Here is an 11,733-nt window from a genome sequence, read left to right as displayed (position 1 = left end):
GTGTGAGCGGGATACTCTCGGTAGCTTGAATCGAATCCGGGTTGGCTGTGTGCAAGGCAAATGCCCTACCCACTAAACGAATATATACAAGTATATTTCTTTGTAAAATGTTAAGTGGATAAGACTGTGGAGCTGACCCAAAGGGCTGGAGCTCATGTTCTGCAGATGTAGGGAGGCTCAGCTTCATCATCTCCATCACGAAATAGTCTCCCAAGCACCTGTTGGAAGAGAACCCTGAGTAATGAACCCAAAGTAACCCCTAAATATCACTAGGTGTGACACCCCAACCAAAACCAAAGTTAAACTAAAAATTAACTGCCTATAAAATCAAATTAAAAGAAATAAACTATGCTAACCATTCAAGCTAATATAGATAAGATGCTCCATGTGTATATAATAAATTATATATGTTATTGATAGGCTGGAGCGATAGCACAGTGGGTAGGGTGTTTGCCTTGCACACAGCCGACCCAGGTTTGATTCCTCCATCCCTCTTGGAGAGCCCGGCAAGCTACCAAGAGTATCCCGTCCGCACGGCAGAGCCTGGCAAGCTATCCATGGCGTATTCGATATGCCAAAAACAGTAACACAAGTCTCACATGGAGACGTTACTGGTGCCCGCTCAAACAAATCAATGAGCAACGAGATGACAGTGATACAGTCATTTTTGTTACATAATCTCCTGCCGCTGAACCAGGCTGTCTTCACTGGGAACCTCTCGGAGTGGGGGCAGGTTGAGTTTCCCTCCCCACCCCAAGCAGAGCCCCGGCAGCCGAAAATCTCTAGAACCCAGCCACAGCCATGCTCAAGGCCACTCTCCACGCACTCTTAGATGAGCCTCATCCATGAAGGAACCGACAGAGGAACCCAGGTATGCAGGACCTGTGGCTGAGATCTCCAAGCCTGCTTGGATCGGGAGTTGGGCCTCCTCCACCCGGACCCCTCATTTTCCAGTAGCTTGGCAGCCACACCCACAAATTGCCCCATGCCATGCAATCCCATCAACAGTCAAGATCCAGAGACTATAAAACAAAACTCCTGGAAGAGAGCAATGCAGAATCTCTCACAGTGGAACCTGGCAAGCTACCCTGGCATATTTGACATGCCAAAAACAGTAACAAAAATGATCCTCATTCCCCTGACCTTGAACATGACAGGGATGAATGATACATTACTGGCGCCCGTTCGAGCAAATGGATGAACAAGGGGATGACAATGATACAGTGATACACTGATATTTCTATATTGGGAAAAGGATAAAGAAAATCACCTTGTGTGCTGAAGTTTTCACTACCCAAAAAATATTTGTTGACTTTCTTATTATGAAGATAAAAATAAAGATGCGACTGTGTTTGCTAAATGGATTGGAAGAGGGTATTATTCTGCTCCCCAAAATGTTTGATTGCAGGCAGCTATAGCAGGTTGGGTTCTCTGGGAAGCAGAATCTGAAACTGAGATTAAGGATCAGAAATTTTATTTGAGAATGCTCTTTGGGAACCATATCTGGGAAAGGATGCAAAATTTTGGAAGGGAGGAAAGATGGGTAGCAATAGTCTGAGCAAACGCTTCAGCAACTCCCAAGGGAGCTCCTGACTCCTGATGGCCCTGAGCTAGGACAAGAGGCCAGAACCATTTACTGACCAGTCAAGGGATTCAAGCTTTCATGGAGAGGGAGTGTAATGTTGGGTGGAGCTGCTTTCTCGGGCTGAAATACTTTCAGAAGCATGAACTCAGGATAGGCTTCTTCAGCAACCGGAGTTCATGGACAGTTCCGCTATGGGGTAGTCTTAAGTTCTTTCAATTTTTGCAGGTATTCATAGGAAATATTTATGAAAAAGAAAGCAATTCTTAAGATAGGTATTTTTTAAAATATATATGGCCTATGGGCTGGAGCGATAGCACAGCAGTTGGGCGTTCGCCTTTCACACAGCCGACCCGAGTTCGATTTCTCCGCCCCTCTCGGAGAGTCTGGCAAGCTACCGAGAGTAGCAGCCCACGCGGCAGAGCCTGGCAAGCTACCCGTGTGTATTGGATATGCCAAAAACAGTAACAATAAGTCTCTCAAGGAGAGACGTTACTGTTGCCCGCTCGAACAAATCGATGAGCAACGGAATGACAGTGACAGTGACATGGCCTATAATTTGTGTGATAACCTGATATAAACCATAAGAAAGAGAAAAGAAAACAATTCTAGGTGGCCGTTGTTCTGACTTGTCTGACTGGATATGAAAAGTAGAACGGAAGAATTTGAATCTCATTTCTTTTTCTTTCCATGTTGTTTAGTGAGGCACAAAAACAAACAAACAAAAAAGTCATCAGAAGGACAGGAGGAGTCGTGGGGGATGAGGGCATATAATTCTTACAGAGAGCTGTTGTTTACAAATGGTAATGCATCATTATTATTAGCCATTAATATTAGCCATTGTCTAGAAAGGGAGGTAGGAAGAAGACAGTATAGATCAGGTAGAGAATGAGAATGAGTCCTAAGAGTGCACAAGAAAACCACTGATGGGGTTACTGAACATCTGTTTGTGTCTTTTGTAATTTCAAGTCATTCCTGAGATGATGCTACTCTTAATTTTAGAGGAAGTATTTGAGGGACAGAAAAATGATGTGACTTAGCTGAGATTTTTATCAAGCGTAGTTGAGATAGAACTCAAACACAGATCTGTTTATTTTCAATAGTGTTCATGTTGAAGTGTAAGGGATAGAATGGGAATTATAAATTGTCCCTTCATTAGTATTACTCAGTTTCATCATTAGTTTAATAAATGCATGTCAGTCCTTTATTATTTGTTAGGATTTCAGAGAAATGACTAAAATACAGATTTAATTATGAAAATTATTGAATTTATCAGTTCCACTAGTGATTATGGTGTAGATACTGTTATTTCCATCCTGCACAAGTGGCAAAGTGACAGAAATAGCTAATTAATTCCTTTGATTGCCCAAGTTAATTGAATGCATGTCAAACCAGCATTTTAAAAATATTGGAATCATAGATTATGCCCTGAAATGGGCATTTGGAGGTGAAAGAAGGGTATTTGGACTGGCCTGGAGGCTGATTTTTATAACGAAGACAATGTGTGAGTTGTCTGTTGACTTTAGTGTGGAATGTAGAAGTGGTAAGATGTCATTTTCTCTTTCTATCTGCTATAGTTACAAACTTAGGCGCTGATGCAAAGTGTATCTAAACTCTAGTTTTCTCCACTTTCAAGAATCCTGTGTGGGCAAGTTATTTACATTCTTTAGTCTTGAGTTATCTTCAATTAGAAGACAGGGAAAATAGTACTTACCTCACCTAATTGTTTGTGGAGTACCTGGGATATAAATATAAAGACAGCCTGATACTAAGTGCTTAGTATTTATTAGATGTTGCTAAAAATTACTATTCTTTACTTGAACACTTATCTTACCAGTTTTTTACTCACTATCACATACCAGTGGTTTAAAAAATGGCTTCCAGAAAGACTGAATTCAAATCCAATTCCTGCCCTGTGATGGTGATGCTATGACCTTAGGCCTTACTCTCTCAAACTTTCTTGTTTGCAACAGTGCAGATAAACGAAGTTTCTGCTCACAGCATTCCTGGGGAGGGTAGCGAATCAACATGCACAGAGGAACAAACCAAAAAGGCATATGAATATTAGCTGTCATTATCATCGTCATTGTCATCACTGCTATTTAAAAGGTCGTCCTCTTTCATAGTCAGTTGATACTGAAAAACACACAAGCCTTCAGACATACCCTAAAATATTAGTATGTAAACATGTGTGTGTGCTCGAGCGGACATGCGCGTACACACAGACACACACACACACACACACACACACACACACACGCATTCTAATTACAAATGATCCAAGCCAAGACAGTCTTTTTCTCCTCTGCGGGAGCCAGCAGAGCACTGACTCCCTGCTGGTGTTCCCTGGGCAGGGAGCTACCCTGTGTGACAGAACCAAAGAGCAAGTGAAAACCAGAGGAATGAACAGCCTGTGGCAGAGGCAGCCCAGGACAAAGATTCCTCTGCTCTTCTCTCATCAGCCTCCTTCCCCCTTTCTGCCTCTCCTGTGTCCCAGTCCTCCCGAGGGCCTGTCCTGTGTCCAATCCCTGTTTGCGTGAGTTTCCGCAATCAGCCCTTACTAAAGCGCAAATTCTATAGTTGATAATGTCAAGCATGAAGCCTCCTAAAGAGTCTTTTCGTGGAAATACTGACTGTATGCTTCAGCCAGTGGAGACACTGGGTTACTTCCGGAAGGCCTGCCAGGACATGCCAACATGAACTGTTTCACTCTCTTACCAGATGATAAATCAAAGCCCCAGGGGCCCCGCTTCCCGCCGCCGCCTGGACTCCCCAAGACCGTCCAGCCACCCCAGCCCGTCTCCTCGGCGCCCCAGCTCCTGACCTGGCCCCCTAACTGCGGCCCGCCCTCGCAGGAAGACACTGGGGGCGTGTCCGTATCTTAGTGGGCGTGGTCTAAAAGTGGGCGTGGCCTCCACTCAGAGCGGCGGCCGCAATTCGGCCGCAGTTATTCTTTGTTACCTCAGCTCACTCGGTACTTGTATTTTTTTGAAAATTCACTTTTGCTATCTCAAACACGCAAAATAGCCATTAGCTTAGTCTGACACTATAAAAGCTCTCAGTTAATAAGGGAAGTTTAGCACGATCACAAAACCTTCTTTCCACAAGAAGAAAAAGGAATAAATAACTACAAAGCTCCAACTCTATACTTCAGTAACAATATGAAGAAGCAGCGAAAATCCTCTCCGAGAAGAGAGGGGGAAGAAAAGATACCAGAAACCTCAACAGGGGCTTCTCACATCTACGACCTCTCAGATAAACAATTCAGAGAGGAAATCTGGAGGAGACTCGACCTACTCCAAGCAAATATGGAACAGACATCCAATAAATTAAGGGAGGAGATGAATGAAGCGTTGGAACGGTCTACCAAGAAAATACAGGAAGAAATGAGAGCAGAAATGAGAGCAGAAATTTCAAACCTTTGAACGGAAGTCTCACAAATAAAGCAATCGTTAGATGAAATAAAAATCTCACTAGATGCCCTCAACAATAGAATGACTACAGCCGAAGACAGAATCAGTGATCTGGAAGATGAGCTGCAGAAAGCTTATAGACAACAACAAATCATGGCCAAAGACCTCAAAATGGCTATAGAGCGAATCAGAGCCCTTGGAGATGACTTCAAGAGGAACATAAGAATCATTGGAGTACCAGAACCGCAGGGAAGCAACCCCAATGAAAAAAACACAGTCAAAGATATCATTGCTAAGAAATTCCCAGAGCTGGACAAGGCAGGCATCCAGATACAAGGAGTCCGAAGAGTACCAGCAAAAAGAGACCCGAATAAAAAGACTCCAAGGCATATCATAGTCAGAATGACGGATACCATGGATAGGGACACAATTCTGCAAGCAGCAAGATCAAGGAAGGAAATCACATACAAAGGAGCACCCCTCAGATTTACGGCCGATCTGTCAGAAGAAACCCTCCGAGCCCGAAGACAATGGTGGGACATAGTGAAAAAACTCAACGAAATGAATGCCTCACCAAGAATACTTTATCCGGCTAAACTCTCACTCAAACTCGAAGGAACCATACACTACTTCTCGGATAAACAACAGCTCAGGTCCTTCATAGACTCAAAACCAATCTTGAAAGAAGGTCTAAAGGGGCTACTGTAAGACAAGGAGGAGCCCCATAAGAACAACAAATCCCACAGAAAGATGACACAAAACCACATCACAATAATCTCTCTCAATGTCAATGGCCTAAATGCACCTATCAAGAGACACAGAGTGGCTAAATGGATCCGGAAATTAAACCCAACATTCTGTTGCCTGCAAGAAACACACCTGAACAAACAGAGTAAACATAGACTCAAAGTCAAAGGATGGAAAACAATCCTCCAAGCAAACAACCCCCTTAAAAAAGCTGGAGTGGCCATCCTGGTATCCGACAACATAAATTTCAGGATGAAAAAGATCAAAAGGGACAGCGAAGGTCATTTTCTGTTTATCAAGGGACATGTACAACAGGAAGAAATCAAACTCTTAAACGTATATGCTCCTAACGAACGACCGGCTAAATATTTAAAACAACTCCTAACAGACTTCAAAGAGGACATCACTAACAGCACAATTGTAGTCGGAGACTTCAATACGGCCTTATCGCCTCTAGATAGATCCACAAGAACAAAACTCAACAAGGAAACACTGACTCTGAAAGAAGAAATTGAAGAGAGAGGCCTAATAGACCTATACAGGGCCTTACACCCCAAAAAGAAAGAATACACATTCTTTTCCAGTGCACATGGAACATTTTCTAAAATAGACCATGTACTGGGCCCTAGAACATACCTTAATAGAATCGGAAAAATAGAAATTGTATCAACCATCTTTTCAGACCACGATGCGCTGAAGATAGAAGCTAACCACTCACAAACACGGAAAATCAAATCAAACACCTGGAAATTAAACAATTCAATGTTGAACAATGAGTGGGTCAGGAAGGAAATCAAGGAAGAAATCAAAAGATACTTAGAAACAAATGAGAATGAAGACACGAGCTACCAAAACCTATGGGACGCAGCTAAAGCCGTGTTAAGGGGAAAATTTATAGCTCTCCAAGCATTCCTCAGGAAGGAAGAAAGGACCCACATAGATAGCTTGACTTCACGACTCAAGACCTTAGAAAAGGACCAGAAAAAGGACCCCAAACGAGACCGAAGGAAAGAAATAATAAAAATTAGAGCAGAAATTAATGACATCGAAACCAAAAAAACAATCCGAAAGATCAATGAAACAAAGAGTTGTTTCTTTGAGAAAATAAATAAGATTGATAAACCGCTAGCAAGACTCACAAAGAAAGAAAGAGAGAAAACTCTAATAAATCGAATCAGAAATGAAAAGGGGGACATCATAACAGAAACCAGTGAGATTCAAAAGATCATTAGAGACTACTTTGAAGGTCTTTACGCCACAAAAAAGGAGAACCTAAAAGAAATGGATGGATTCTTTGATTCCTACAATCTCCCAACACTGAAGAAAGAAGACCTGGAATACCTGAATAGACCCATCAATGTTAAGGAAATTGAAACTGTAATCAAAAACCTCCCCAAAAACAAAAGCCCAGGCCCAGATGGTTTCACTGGCGAATTCTTCCAAACATTTAAAGAAGACCTATTGCCTGTTTTCCTCAAACTTTTCCAGGAAATTGAAAAAACAGGAACTCTCCCAAACAGTTTCTATGAAGCACACATCTCCCTAATACCAAAAGCAAACAAAGACACCACTAAGAAAGAAAATTACAGACCAATTTCCCTGATGAACACCGATGCGAAGATCCTCAACAAAATACTAGCAAATAGGATCCAACAACTCATCAAAAAGATCATACATCACGACCAAGTGGGATTCATCCCAGGGATGCAAGGATGGTTTAACATTCGGAAATCAATCAACATAATCCAGCATATCAACAAAAGTAAAGACAAAAACCATATGATCATATCAATAGATGCAGAGAAAGCATTTGACAAGATCCAACATCCTTTCATGATGAAAACCCTCGCCAAAATGGGGTTTGGAGGAACTTTCCTCAAGATAGTCGAAGCCATCTATCACAAGCCTACGGCAAGCATTATCCTCAACGGGGAAAAACTAAGGGCCTTTCCTCTGAGATCAGGCACAAGACAAGGATGCCCACTCTCACCACTCCTCTTCAATATAGTACTGGAAGTACTTGCGATAGCTATTAGACAAGAAAAAGAGATTAAGGGCATCCAGATAGGAAAGGAAGAAATCAAACTCTCACTATTTGCAGACGACATGATACTATATCTAGAGAAGCCTAAAACCTCTACTAAGAAACTCTTAGAAACAATAGACTTATACAGTAAAGTTGCAGGCTACAAAATCAATACCCAAAAATCCATGGCCTTCATATATGCAAACAATGAGGCAGAGGAAAGGGACATGAAAAAAGCAATCCCATTCACAATCGTGCCCCAGAAAATCAAGTACCTCGGAATCAGCTTAACCAAGGAAGTAAAAGACCTTTACAAAGAAAACTACAAAACGCTACTCCATGAAATCAAAGAGGACATGAGGAAATGGAAACATATACCCTGCTCGTGGATAGGGAGAATCAATGTTGTCAAAATGGCAATACTCCCTAAAGCATTATACAGATTCAATGCGATCCCTATAAGTATACCCATGACATTCTTCAAAGAAATGGATCAAGTAATCCTAAAATTCATATGGAATAACAAACGTCCAAGAATAGCTAAAACAATTCTTGGGAAAAAGATGATGGGAGGCATCACCCTCCCCAACCTCAATCTTTACTACAAAGCAGTAACAATTAAAACAGCATGGTACTGGAAAAAAGGCAGAGCCGTAGACCAATGGAACAAGGTGGAATATCCCTACACACAACCCCAAATGTATGATCATCTATGCTTTGATAAGGGAGCAAGAGATGTGAAGTGGAGCAAAGAAAGCCTCTTTAACAAATGGTGCTGGCACAACTGGACAACCACATGCAAAAAAATGGGTTTAGACCTTGACCTGACACCATGCACAAAAGTCAGATCAAAATGGATTAAAGACCTCAACATTAGACCACAAACCATAAGGTACATTGAAGACAAGGTCGGCAAAACCCTCCACGATATTGAAGATAAACGTATCTTCAAAGGTGACACGGAACTAAGCAATCTAGTAAAAACAGAGATCAACAAATGGGACTACATTAAACTAAAAAGCTTCTGCACCGCAAGAGATACAGTGACCAGAATACAAAGACTATCCACAGAATGGGAAAGGATATTTACACAATACCCATCAGATAAGGGGTTGATATCAATGGTATATAAAGCACTGGTTGAACTCTACAAGAAGAAAACATCCAACCCCATCAAAAAATGGGGCGAAGAAATGAACAGAAACTTTACCAAGGAAGAAATACGAATGGCCAAAAGGCACATGAAAAAGTGCTCTGCATCACTAATCATCAGAGAGATGCAGATCAAAACAACCATGAGATACCACCTCACTTCACAGAGATTAGCACACATCCAAAAGAACAAAAGCAACCGCTGTTGGAGAGGATGTGGGGAGAAAGGGACCCTTTTTCACTGCTGGTGGGAATGCCGACTGGTTCAGCCCTTCTGGAAAACAATTTGGACGATTCTCAAAAAATTAGATATTGAATTCCCATTTGACCCAGCAATACCACTGCTGGGAATATATCCCAGAGAGGCAAAAAAGTACAATCGAAACAACATCTGCACATGTATTTTTATTGCAGCACTGTTTACAATAGCCAGAATCTGGAAAAAACCCGAATGCCCCCAAACGGATGACTGGTTGAGGAAACTTTGGTACATCTATACAATGGAATACTATGCAGCTGTTAGAAAAAAGGAAGTCAAGAATTTTGTAGTTAAGTGGATGGGCATGAAAAGTTTCATGCTGAGTGAAATGAGTCAGAAAGAGAGAGACAGACATAGAAAGACTGCACTCATCTATGGTATATAGAATATCAGAGTGGGAGACTAATACCCAAGAACTGTAGAAATAAGTACCAGGAGGTTGACCCCATGGCTTCGAGGCTGGCCTCACGTTCCGGGGAAAGGGCAACTCAGAGAAGCGATCACCAACTACATTGTAGTCGAAGGCCATGTGGGGGAAGGGAGTTGCGGGCTGAATGAGGGCTAGAGACTGAGCACAGCGGCCACTCAACACCTTTATTGCAAACCACAACAGCTAATTAGAGAGTGAGAACAGAAGGGAATGCCCTGCCACAGTGGCAGGGTGGGTTGGGGGGGAGATGGGATTGGGGAGGGTGGGAGGGACGCTGGGTTTACTGGTGGTGGAGAATGGGCACTGGTGAAGGAATGGGTTCCCGAACTTTGTATGAGGGAAGTATAAGCACAAAAGTGTATAAATCTGTAACTGTACCCTCACGGTGATTCTCTAATTAAAAATAAATAAATTATTTTTTTTAAAAAAAGCCTCAGATCCTGTTTCTTGTTTCGAACGTGTTATTAGCAAGTGATCTTCTCAGTCTCTGATTTTTTTCTAATACAAGAAACTCACATGAGTTAGAGGGGTAGAAATAGGGAATAGAGGGCACATTGGAAAGAAAGGAAAGATTGGGGCTGGAGCCATAGCACAGCAGGTAGGGCATTTGCCTTTTACTCAGCCGACCCGGGTTTGATTTTCCGTCCCTCTCGGAGAGCCCAGTAAACTACCAAGAGTATCCTTCCCGCAGGGCAGAGCCTGGCGAGCTCCCCGCGGCATATTTGATATGCCAAAAACACTAACAAGAAGTCTCACAATGGAGACGTTACTGGTGCCCGGTTGAGCAAATTGATGAACAACCGGACAGCAGTGATACAATGATACTGCTCTCCCCTCACATCGAAGTAAGTTTCCTTCAATTAAAAACTATTTCACTTCACACACCAAAGAAAAAAATATTGTAGCTAGAGAGATAGTACAGGCGTCAGATGCTTGTTTTATAGGCACCAGATCCCAATTCAATGCCAAGCACTGCATAAGGCCCCCTGACCACCAACAGGAGTGACCCCTGAGGACAGAGACAGAATAAGTCCTGAACACAGTCAGTTACAGTCCATACCCTCCATGTGGCCCCCCACACACACCAGAGGAAAGATTAAGGTTCAACATGGAAAAATTTATGTGTTTATCACCACAAGACTCAGCATCTCTCAGAGCTAACATTGGTACACACTCACGCACACAGCAAATAGTCCAAGATACACGCATTAAATTTGTATAATGTTGAAAATAATGATATGAGGATGAGGGCTCAAGGGCCTTGTCAAAACCCTAGCAGTGGTCTCTGAACCTCTAGTCAAAACACCTTAAGTAATTTCTTTGACAAGATAAGCAGAATACAAAAGTGGCCCAAATGTGAGAGAAAGGGGTACCAGTGAATAGCTTCTATACAGTCATCGTCTACAGTTAATATAATGAGAGGGGGACCCCGCCCACACTTCCAGAAGTCCTGGAAGCCACATCCACTTTCCACAACCACCGCCACATAAACTCACCTAAATATTCTGGATTTTCTGGAGTGCCCAGCTGTATTTTTGGCTGCCCACCTTCACACTATACAACACTAACACCCAGTAGGAGCACACCAGATCTGATGGGAACGTAATGTAGAAGCAACAAACTCAATTGACACAGAAAGCTCCACTAGCAACAACAAACCCACGGTGAGATATAATAATGTTCACAAATTTTCTTTCACTGGTTTTGCTTTATAATTCTATTAGCCATTAGGTAGTAACAAGCAATGTAAAATAAATTATTTTGAGCTTTCCACAGGGACTGGCTGGGGGTGGTTGGGAAAATGAGGACAAAGGTGGAAGAAAGATCACAACCATGGTGGGGTTGGTGTTGAAATATTGAAAGCTTGTAACAAATGCATCATAAACCAAAGTGTTTAAACAAAGTGAAAAGGGAAGGAGGGCATCCAGGGGGGGTGGGGACAGTATAACAGGTAAAGTGCTTGTCTTGCAAATGATCAACGCTGATTTTCTCCCCAGCACTGCTCAGGGTCTCTGGTCCCCCAGCCCATCCAGAAATTATACCTTACAATAACCAGGAATAAGCTCTGATCATAGTTGGGTGTGACCTCAAAACAAAGCAAACAAACAGAAAACAAACAAAAGG

The sequence above is a fragment of the Sorex araneus genome, chromosome 6 (genome assembly GCF_027595985.1).
Source record: "Sorex araneus isolate mSorAra2 chromosome 6, mSorAra2.pri, whole genome shotgun sequence".
NCBI lineage: Eukaryota > Metazoa > Chordata > Mammalia > Eulipotyphla > Soricidae > Sorex > Sorex araneus.
The sequence above is the reverse complement of the archived record's forward strand: the minus strand, read 5'-3'. Positions refer to the sequence as shown.